Source organism: Rhinolophus ferrumequinum, chromosome 9 (assembly GCF_004115265.2).
Source record: "Rhinolophus ferrumequinum isolate MPI-CBG mRhiFer1 chromosome 9, mRhiFer1_v1.p, whole genome shotgun sequence".
NCBI lineage: Eukaryota > Metazoa > Chordata > Mammalia > Chiroptera > Rhinolophidae > Rhinolophus > Rhinolophus ferrumequinum.
In genome coordinates, this window is record NC_046292.1 from 45,539,103 (window position 1) to 45,551,452 (window position 12,350).

Here is a 12,350-nt window from a genome sequence, read left to right on the forward strand (position 1 = left end):
GAGAGCTGTTTGAGAATGATGGGATAGCAGACAGGTAAAAGAATTATGGAGGTTTTAAGTTTTCTTTTACTTACTTGTAGTGTTAAATCACTGCTATCTTGGTGTTTTATACTACACACAAGTCTAAATTCAAAAGAGTTATTATTATTAAATTCAAAAAGAATATGCCCCTATTACATTATTTCATACACAAAAATCAGTTAGATAATGTAGATTTAAATGTGAAAGAAAATTAATAAGCTTCTAGAATATAACATAGGAGAATATTCATGTCCTAGAAAGAAAAAAATATTTCTTAAACAAGACATCAAAAGCACTAACCCTAAAGAAAAACATTTGGAAGAGATTAAAATTAAGAACTTCTGTTCATCAAAACTTATTGATATAAACAACAACCCTTTTATTCCCTCTTACGACTCTGTGGGTTGGCTGGGCTCAGAGGGGCAGATCTGCTGCCCCACATCACGCTGGTTGGGGTTGAGTCATCTAAAGCTCTTTTGGGCTGGAACATCCAAGACGGCTTTTTCACATAGCGGTTAGTTAGAGGAAAGACAAGGCCCAGAACGGGTACAACATTGCTTTCAACATGTTTTACTGGTTAAGCAGTCACAGGGCAAGCCCAGATTCAAGGGGAGAGAGTAATAAACACCAACTCGCAATGGGGAGAGTGAAAAAGAATTTATGGTCACCTTTAATCTGCCACAACACCATTAAGAGAGTGGAACAGCAAACCACAGACTGGGAGATGTTTTCAGAACATCTATGTTATCAGCTGAATTGTGTCCCCACCAAAAATTTCATATGTTGATGTCCTAACACCTGGTACCTTAGAATGTGACCCTATCTGGAAATAAGGTTATTGCAGATGTAATTCGTTAAGATGAGGTCATTCTGGAGTAGGGTGGGCCCCAATCCAATATGACAGGTATCCTTATAAAAGGGGAAGTTTGGATAAAGAGACACGTACACAGGGAGAACGCCATGTGAAGATAAAGGCAGAGGTCTACAAGCCAAGAAATACCAGTGATTGCCAGCAAACCACTTGCAACTAGGAGAGAAGCATGAAACAGATTTTCTCCCATAACCCTCAGAAGGAATCAGTTCTAATGATATCATCATCTCATCCTTCTAGCCTCCAGAACTGTGAGACAGTACATTTGTAAGCTACCCAATTTATGGTGTATTGTTATGACGTCGCCAGGAAATTAATACAATATATAAAAAAAGCGATAAGAAAAAAACAACCCGATAGAGAAATGAGCAAAAGTTTAAATAAACACTTTACAAAAATAGATATTTAAAATGTCAGTCATATGAAAAAGTGCTTAACATTATTAGTTATTAAAGAAATGCAATTTAACCTCAAAAAGGTATCACTGCACACTCTTCAGAATAGCTTATAGTAAAAAATGTTAATAATACAAAGTGTCAGCAAGGATTAGAGCAAATGGAAGTCATAAACATTGCTCCTGGAGTGTAGATTGGTACAACCGTCTTGGAAAACTGTCAGTATCTACTAAAGCTGAATATATATATATGTATATATATATAAATGTTCATGACCTAGCAATTCCACTCCTAAGCATAGACCCAATAAAAATGTGCACATATGTGCACCATAATCATGAATTGTTATAGCAGTACTATTTCACAATTTCTCCAAACTGTAAACAATTTAAATTTATGTCCCGTGTTGAATGGATAAATAAACTATGGTTAAGTCATACAATGGAATACTATACAACAGTGAAAATGAACCAACTATTGCTACATGAAACAACATGTATGAATTTCACAAAAATAAATGATGAGTATGAAGTACAAAGAGTACAGACTGTATAATTTCATTTAATAAATTTCAAACACAGGGAAAGCTATTTTATGATAGAAATCAGGTTAGTGGGTATCTTGGGAAAGAAAAGAGCAACTAAGAGGTTGTACACGGGAGATTTGGGGGCTGACAGTGTTCTATTTTTTAAATCTGTGTAATATTTACAAGACTGGGTTACTTTGTGAAAATTTTTAAATTGTGCTTTTATTGTGTGCTTTTCTATGGATTAGGTTGGTGCAAAAGTAATTGTGCTTCTTGCAATTGTTTTTAACCTTTTAAACCGCAATTACTTTTGCACCAACCTAATAAAAGTTTACTAAAAAATTAAATACATTCCAAAATGTCAGGCCGTCTCTACCCACTGATGACTGGAAATTCTACTTGTGCTTTTCACATTTGTAATGATTTATAAATGTGCTCTACTGGAAAATCATTCTGAGAGTTTTGAGGTTATATAAAAAGAAAGGAGATTGTAAATTTAATTTCTTTATCTTTTTATATAATGAAGCTTTGTTGTATATGTGAAATATTCAATGTTGATTAACTATTTAAAACTTGGTTAAGTAATAGAGTAGACAATAGCATATTAAGCAAGGAATCTGACATTAATTTGGGAGGCACAGGTAATTCATTAGATGACAGAATTAGTAGCCAAACAGATCTCAACAATATCAACTTGAGTTCTAATCTCTACATAGATGGCAGCCTAAAGTCCAGCCTTCATGAACATGTGATCACTCCAGCTTCAGGCTCTCTCTTTCTCATTCAGTTTATTTCACATATATCATTCTTTGCCACAGTCTTACATTGCTCTTCACATAGCTAACTTCTTCTGAGTCTAGTTCAGGTATCACCTGACTCCTGTGACAGTCTCTGTCTGAGAACCCCTCCTTTGGATAATCATGCCCTGTGCAATCCCCTCCGCTTGAGTGTGGGTTGGACCTAGCGATTCACTTCTAACAAGTAGAATATGGCAAAAGGGATGGGATGTCGCTTAGGAGTTAGGTCACACAAAGACTCTGTCTTCCATGTTGGGCTTCCTGTCTTCTTCCCTTACTCTGACTCTTTTTGTCTCAGAATCCTTGCTCTGAGGGAAGAACGAGGCCTTGTGTGAGTAGCGCTATAGAGAGGCCCATGTGGCGTGAAACTGCCGTGTCTGGACAATAGTGAGTTAGGACCTGAGGTCTGCCAATAGCCAAGGAAGAGTGCTTCAGGGTAAATCCTCCCCAAGTCAAGCACTGAGATGACTACAGTCCCAGATGATATCTTTTTTATTTTATTTTTTAATTTATTTTAAAGATTTTATTGGGGAAGAGGAACAGAATTTTATTGGGGAACAGTGTGTACTTCCAGGATTTTTTCCAAGTCGAGTTGTTGTCCTCTTGATTGCAGCCTTGTGAGACCTTGAACCAGAGGCACCAGCTAAGTTGTACCCAGATTTCTGACCCGCAGAAACTGCAAGCTAATACATGTTTGTTGTTTTAAACAGCTGAAGTTTAGAGTAATCTGTGACACAGCAATACAGCCCCCACCTTCCCCCTTCCCACCCCAGGTTGGATTCATTGCCCTTGTCATACCCAATGCTCTCACAATCACAGCATTTATCACCCCTTGTAGTAATTACTGCTTACTTGCCAATCTCTCTCATGAAAGGGAACAGGAAGTATGTCTTACAAGCTTTTTCATTCCAGTTCCTAGAACTTAGTTGCACTCAATAAGTGTTTGATTAGCATATGAAAGAATAAACAGATGATAGCTGTTTAACCTTGTGAAATAACAACCTCTCTTATTCTCAATCTTTTTGTTTGTAAAATGATAACAAAATTTGTAGAAATATGTGAGAAGCAAAATGAGCATGACCTGGTAAATAGTTAGAGGTGAGAGGAGAAGGGAAAGAAAGAGTCAAAGTCTGGACAACTGGGCATCACCAGGAGAGAGAAAGAATAACAGGAGGAGATGGTTTAGAGAGGAGGGTGGTAAGTTCAACTTTGGACACGCCAAAACTGAGGTATCTTTGAACACATCCATCGGAGTAATGGGTATACAGTCTGATGCTTAGGGAGAGGTCTGTGCTGGGGTAGATTTGGGAGTTAGTAACATACAGATGGTAATCGAAGTCATGGAGAGAAGCCTGAGTGAGAATAAACTGTGGACTGAGAATAGACCCCCCTAAGGGATATTCTCATTAAGAGAAGGACAGGGGTACACATGAAGGATGGGAAATGTCTAGAATTGGAAGAGTGTGGTATCCCAGATGCATGGATGTAGACAGTTTCACAAAGCAGGAATGATCAACAATAACAAATACAGCAGAAATCTAGATATTAACTGGAAAATAGCCACTGAATTCAATAATTAGAAAATCGTTGAAGATCGTGGCAGATTGTATTTTTCAAAGATGTGTAACAACATTTCCCATCACATATACTCTTCTACAATGTGACCTCACCACTGCCCTATTCAGAAATGGGGTCTATACTACCTCCCCTTGATTTGGGGTGGGCTTGTGACCACTTTGACAAGTGAATTATGGTGGAAGAGGTCTATGGCACTTCTGAGGCTGTAAAATCATAATGATTTCTGAGTTGCAAAAGGCGATGCCTCTTCTACCTTGTTTCCTGGAAAACTAGAGCATGGCATGTAAGAAACCAGACTACCCTGAAGCCACCATTGCTGTACGGAAGCCAAACCACATAGAGAGACCATGTATAGGTACGTCTCCATTCAGCAGACATTATGGAAAAGAGACAAGCTATACTATGTGACCAATCTGATTTCCTGGCACAGTCTGACTTCGGAATGCACAAGCATAATAAAATGGTTGTTTTATGCCAGTAAGTTTTGTGGGAATTTGTAATTTATTACACAGTAATAGTACCTACAACAATAACTTTAGGGAAAGCAGTCTCCATGGAGCAGTCAGGACAGAGGCCAGAAAGCAGTGGGTTTGGGAACATCTAGGAGGTAAGGAAGGAGGTGACACATGAGTAGACTATAGTAGGGGGAGGTCAAATTAGAGGGTGATAGAAGGGGGCTTAGGAGGTCTCTGGTCAGATGGAGTAGAATGGACAAATTTATAGGACAAGAGGAAAATATCAGAAGAGTGGGAGAGCTGAAACAGAGAAGAGAGGTTACAATAGAGGAGTCAGCAGGGGAGGTGCAGGGCACAGGTTCAAGAACTGGGCTTGAATGATCTCCACTGTGACTGGAAGAAAATAACTGGAATTTGTTGGAAGAAGAAGGCATAGCAGGATAGCAGTTTGAGGAAAACAGCAGTAATGGTATGAGTGTAGCTCAATTGATTACCTATAGGGTCTGGACCTTCAGCCAAGAGCACTGACAGACTGAAGGAAATGGAAGGACAAAAGGGTTGGGGTCCTTTGGAGGTCAACGTGCAGATGTCATGGGTATGAGGTCATGAGATGGCTCAAAGGATGGGAGAATGTAACCATAAAGAAAATTACCGGAATCTAGATGACCCAGTCCTGGGTCATGATAAGATCCAGGGTGGGGTCTGGGAGTGGTGGCTGAAGTAGAGTGAAGGGGAAGTCTCATGAAGTTAAGGAGATCCAAGAAGTAACAGTCCAATCAGTTGTGTACCAGTGTATTGAAATTTCTTAGGGTGACATAGGACTTGAGCTGGAGAGGAAGACTGAGAGCCATGATTCAGTGAATGAGCATTGGACAGTTTTCAGTATTAACAAGGAAAGCTGTTGGATAGCATGAGGCTCAAAGACAGATATGTGAACAAGCAGTGGTATGGAAGTGACAATGGACAGCCAGGACAATCCAGTCATTTCTACTTCAGATGAGTAGAATATGGATCCGAGGGGGTAAGCAAATTTTTCCTGAAGGGCTACAGAGGAAGTGAAAATTTCTGTGAAGACAAACGGTAATGAGAGCCTTCTGTGAATTTCTTGGAGGAAAGAGGGAATGTTTACAACGGATGGAGGTTTCTGGGGAGTGGGCTGTAATGGCTAAACAGGGTATAGAAGTGGAGCGAGACATGGAAAGAGGAAGATAAATGGTGGGGGTAGGTATGTGTATGGGATTTGAGTTGGGGAAGGGACTTTTTATTACAAGGCCCTTATTGTGGGCAGGGACACTCTTAGAGTATTCAGAACAGAGACAAAAGGCCAAGCTAGGCAGGCAGTAGGAACCTTATTCTAGGTCAAGATACTTGCTCCTCAAGTCCAGTGTCCCTCCCCAAGACGTGCCCCTCCTGGTGGAGCCAGGAGGCCCCTATGCCTGGAAGGTGATTGTCTCTCAAGGACACTGTAAAGGGGAGGTGGGTGGTGGGTGGTGTGGCACTTTACTGTGAGACCCCTTAGACATCTTGGGCATCCTTGACTCAGGAAATTACACAAAGCAGTGGATCTTCCTGTTATGACTGTTTTGCTATAAATGAAACAGGAAAATATGAGAGTTGTTGAACTCTCCTGAGAGGAAGACAATAAAAAGCAATCTTACCACCCACCTGGAAGTTCATTTTAAATGACTTTCTAGAGCTATTTTCAGATAGAAACAGACACGCTCCTATTAATAAGCTTGGCTAAGTAAGGGCGATCTGTGGCCAGGGTGACTCTGAAAACCTCTTCCCCACAGAGTCCCTGAGAGTGACAAAGAGAAAGGGTATGCTCTGGTCACTGGACAGCCTATGCTGGTCATTGCAGGTAGAAAATTCTACAGGGAAAAAGAATCCTCAACCTCTAATTCCACCTCTTGTCCTTCATGAATGAGTTTATATGCCTAGTTATAGCAGCTAAAGAAGAGGGTTTACCCAAGACCAGGCATCTTGCTTGCCAGGCATCTCCCCTGCCTACCCCACCCCCCAATAACATCCCCAGAAGCCTGAAGGAGGAGATTCTGTCCCCATTTTAGAGACATGGAAACCGAGACTTAGAAGAATCCATCTTTCTCCTCATGTTCCCGCAGTTAGAAAGAGAAGCTGAGATTCAAGGCGGTGTACCTCCTGAGCCTGGGTACGTAACCACGTCACAGTTTTGCTTGTCTTCACACCATTTAGACGTGTGAAAATCTGCAAAGTCAAATTCTTCTTGCGTTGTCTCAGATGTGGTTGGGAAGCAGCTACTCATTGTGTCCAGACTCTCCGCCTTGCTCGCACAGTACCTCAATGTCCTTGTTGTAACCTACAAAGCCACCACGGGCTAAAGATTGGGTCTCCTGCAACCCAGAACCTCCATCCTGAATGGAGGTCACCTCCTTTCTGTCAGGCACCCTGGTTTTCTGGTTTTGAGGAACAGAGAGCCCTCCATTCTCATCACCTTAGGAGAGGGAGTGAGGTCGAGTTGGGGCTGAAGAAAGGATGGAAGGTGCCCTGGGTGCTTCTGTGTGTCGTGGTTTCCATGTCTGTCACTGCTTCATTTCCAGAGTCTTCCTTCTCCCTGCACACCTACTAACCAATTCTCTGCCTACTCTGGGTCTCTCCTCAAATGGCCCTTGAAGCTTTGACTCCACTGTAAAGAACCTTCCAATGCATTCCGGGGGCCTCCAGCTCTGCTGTTAACTGCCTGCATGTCTCAGCATTTCTTGCTTCAAATTCCTGAGGTGGGAATCTGATTGGCCTGGCTCCCTTTTTGTGCTGGGCCATAGGTCATAGGTTGCTGGCTGGCCTGTTGGCTCAGATGACTTTCCCTGTTGTACTGGACAGCTGGGCATGGGACAAAACATGGCTGAGGAATGTCCCTTCCCCCTTTCAACTATGGCTGTTCATTGAATTGTTTCTTTCAGAAAGGACAATAGCTAATATTTGTACTGTACTTCTAAAACCTCCACTGGCCCTGACGCAGGAACACAGCATTTTGGAGCCTTTATAAATAAAAGTCTTAACTGCTAGGAATGACAATGTACAGTAAACGTACTCTCACTCCAACGTTCGCTATCATCACATAACCCAGTGCTCCTTCAAACTTCTCTCCAAACTAAAATGTCTGTCTATCCCTGGGAAGCTCCCAAATAGTGACTCCTGTGTTAGCAGGGAGTCTGGTCTGCTGCCAAATGACCTCTGCGTGCTGTCCTCTTCTGCTCCTGCCATACACACCGCTGGCCCTGCCACCTCTGGCACTTGCATTTTTGCAGCTGTCACTGTGTCCCCCGACCCCAGTGTTGTCTATGCTGATCAAGTCAGCACACCCAAGTGATTTAAGGAACAACCATAGGGGGAGAGTTCTTCTCTGTTTGCATTACCTACTATCAAAGGGGATCTCCATGCTCCAGCCTCCGATGGCTTAGGGAGGCTCGAATGAATCTGCTTTTTCAGTTTGTACAAGGCGCAGGACACTTTGCCTAACACTCAGGCACAAGAGCGTGTGTGGCGGGGTGGGGGTTGACAGGCTGGGGCAAAGTTGAGGAGAGGCAGCCGCTCTTACTCTGCATGCGCCTCCATTTGGTTACCTGGGGTGATTTATTTCCAGGGATACTCCTTGGTTTCTCAGGCATCTCCCCTGCCGACCCCTTGGCGTGTCCTCGAGTCTGAAGCTCAGCAGTGGAGGTGGCTTAGAAGGGAGCAACACCCACCTAATCTCCCCGACCTAACAGTGGAAAGAGTCAGGACCAACTATTTACTCTACTTGGAATCCTGTAAGAAGAGGGAAAGCCCTCAGCGTAGCGGCATGAGGTCAGACAGCCTGTCTTCTCAGCACCACCGTTTGAACTGGCTATTTGGTGTGTCTCAGGCCTGTACGTGAGGGCTAATAATCCTTGCCTCAAGGGACTATTGTGGGGAATAAATGGAAAGAGATACTGTACCTAAAGCACCTGAGCCTGTTCTGGTCCCTGGTGAGAACTCTGGTTGGAGATGTCATTATGACCCCGAGGAATAAAGTCAGACCCTTCCACTGGCCGAGGCCCAGCAACCCCCTGTGGTGGCTGTCGTGGGCATAGCCTCCCAGGATCCGCAGGAGGGAAGCAGGAGGAAGATGAGCCCTGAAGTTTACACTGGTCTCTCTGTACCCCTCTGCCTACTCTTGGGGTAACATGAGAGGTAGAAACAGGGGAGATGTCGGGAGAGGGATGAGGGAAGAGATTGAGCACAGCCGTGGGCCTAGTGCAATGGGTCCCTGGCAGCCAGTCCTTTATAATGGACATAAGCCTGACACGTGTAGGTCAGCTGGGAACAGATGGTATACACTTGACGTGATACTTAAGAGCACAATTTTCAGGAGCCAGGCTGCATGCATTGGAATCCCAGCTCCCTCACAAGCTGGGTGACTTTGGATCAGTTATCCCAAGGCTTAGTTTCCTCACCTGTTAAATGGGAGTCACTATAGAACTTATCACGTAAGGTTGTTATGAGCAATTAATCATACAATACACAGAGAAAGTGCTCAGAACAGTGTCTGGCATGTGATAAACTAGTTCATTATTGTTATTTAAACTCATCGGTGTCTTACCTTACCCAAAAAGACTGTAAGTTCTTCAGAGATTTTAAGTTTTGTTTTTTCACTGTAGGTCAGTGTTGATGATGAAAAATGAATGAGTGAATGAATGGACAATAAACTTATTTATAAACTTCCAGTGAAGAAGAGCTTATTAATAGTGCTTAGACATATGTGATTTTATGCGTTTACGGAGGCCCATCCTTTCCGTGTGACTACATACACCCACACCCCACGACACGACCCCCCACACTCTCTTCCCCACCCACTCCGCTTCCCGTATACATCCTACCCCCATTCCCCTCCTCACACCCTCCCACAATGCACACCCCCTTTTTACACTTTCTACACACAAACACAAGCACACACTCATACCCACTCCTTTTCACACACCTATCCACACAAGTGGTTTGCATGTACACACAAACACACACACACTCTCCCATTCTGAAGCAATCTAAAGAATATATTTTTTTCTGCATTCTTTTTTAAGGGTGAGTTAGGAAAAGAAAATCTGCCTAGTGGCTATTTTGAGTCTTTAACACTTTCCCTGCTCTGTCCCTTCTACCCGCCCGCCCCCCATACCCTTCTGTCTATCTGTTCCTCTATCAGTCAAAAGAAAAGAGACTTTTCGCATGACAGAGGAAAACTCATTTCCCCATTGGCCACCTGGGCAGAAACTAGTCTTTTCTCAACCCCGGAGGAGTCCAGCCAGGCCTGCTCCCGGGCAGCTCAGACACATCTGGACTTTTCCCCCTTCCAGGGAGATTCCCACCACCCTTACTTCCTCTCAGCAATGGTTTTGCGTTGCTAGGGGACCGAGAGGAGAAAACGAACTCATATTTAACACAAATATTTGTTATAAACATTTAACAAATATATTTATATCTGAGCGGCATCATTTCAGCCTCATAGCCCTGGGAAGTTAGGCAGCTCTCCATTCTACAAATGAGGAAGCTGAGCACAGAGGGGTTCAGGGCCTTGTCTGTGGTCACATGGTAAATAAATGGGGGAGCCAAGACTCAGAGGCTTCTGACTCCAAAGATACAACTGAAAACTGAAAGATCCTCTCTAGAATCTTAGGTCCAGGGACAGCTTTGCCAAAGCGTGGCCTTGTCTTGCACTGACCAACTGATAGGCACAGCCCTTTCCTGGGAGACGCTTCAATATGAAGCATGTGTGACAGCTCTGCCTTTCTGGGGAGATGCAAGCACTCTCTCTTGACTCTGGCAACAAGCTTTTTCATCCATCTATCATCCACCCACCCACCCATGCTCCTGTCTACCTATTCGTTCATGTACTCATCCATCCATCCGTCCATCCATCCATCCATCAGTCCGTCCGTCCGTCCATCCTTCTGTCCATCCATCCATCCATCCATCCATCCATCCATCCATCCATCCATCCTTCCATCTAAAATCTTTCTGAGCCCCAATTTACTTGTCCATAGAAATGAGAAGAGTTGATGTAAGGTTTAAGTGATGTGAAACATGTTAAATACCATGTAGTAGGTGCATTCATGTTTATTCCATGGATGTCTTTTGTCTTGTTAAGGAGTCAGTTTCAGGGGTTTTTTAATTCTTTGGAATATCCCATCCTTGTGGCTGGATAATGTTTAATGAGCCCCGTCCTTTGATTTATTGCTCTGGCGGCATTGGGCTGCACCGGGTCCTTTTTATTAGATGTGTCTAGGAGACACAGTGGGCAGGGGGATCACGAATGACGCAAATACAAGTCATGAGCAGCCTGCAAGCTTCCCCTTAAAGAAGTCAAGCATGGGGGATAGGGGCTGGGGAGCAGGAAGTTGAGGTTAGCTTCCCCGTGTTTCCTCCACATTCTTTATCTCTTAAGAAGAAGCTTGTACAATATTGAACTATAAAAACCCTCAGTTGGGCCTTTGATGTGTCTTCTCTATAAGAAGCCTCAGCTTGGCCCTGGGGGAGAAGGAGAAGGAAGGCTTAAAGTCGGGTTTGGGCTGCTGTGAATAAATCTTTCACGGCTATGGCCTGGATTGTCTCCTAGAAATGATAATCATGGCAATGGTTATGCTTGACATTTGCACTTTACAGTTTGCACAGAGATTCCACATCACCATCTCATCACAACCCTGTGTGTTGGGAAGGACAAGCATTTTTAGACTGTAGGAGATCAGAATATGCTACCCAAAGATATGCCACTTTGGCATCAAGCTTATTTTGAGCTAAAGACAATTGAGAAATCAAAAAAAAAGCAGACACCAAAAAAAAAGAGATCTCTGCACCCACTCCCTATTTGCCTAAAAGCAGAGCATAAATTTTCATTTGTGAAGGTATCTCCCTCTCCTGTAGCAGGGAAGAGGAGGACCCAGGAGGACAACTCTTAGACCCCTAATTGCAGGAGATAACTCTTTACCAGTCCAGCAATGGCACCAGGAGAAATCTACATAACATACCTTATTAAAATAGCTTTTATCTTCCATTAGTTTTCCCATGTATTTACGTACTCACAGTTTTCAGTCCCTAAAAGCTTAAATCTCCTTTTCTTTGTCTTATCACTGCTTTATAAATTTTTCGTTCTTCATTACGATGCTATGTAAGTCCTAGTTCTAACCACCCCATCCGTTACTCATCCCTGAGTTTCTCCCTCATGGGCACGCATGCTGCATGCAATCATAAACTGTTTTTGCTTTTATTAATCTGTCTTTTGTCAGTTTAATTTCCTGGACTTCAGCTGCAAAACCTAGGAGAGTAAAGGAAAAGTTTGTTTTCCTCCCCTACAATATCTATCACAGAGATGAATAAAAACCAACGCAGTGCCAAGCGAGCTGCCCCCCAAATCACCGAGGCTCCAGCCCTGATCCCCTGACTCCAGACCCAGAGCACGGTCCCCCCTTCCGCAGATCCTCTTTTCACAAGGCCTTTGACACTGGGAAAGGGTTATGTCACCACGTGTTAGGCAGCCCACGACTTCCCAAATCTCCTAGTTTTTTGTTGGTTTTAAGTTTTTAATTAATTAATTCAAATCTATTTTACAGAGCAGCTGCCGTGTGCCAGGGAGCTTCTCCTCCTGAGCAAATGCAGGCCATTCTGATTCCGTGGATAACAGGCATGATCAGGAACAGGCTGCTCTGGGAGCATCAAGTT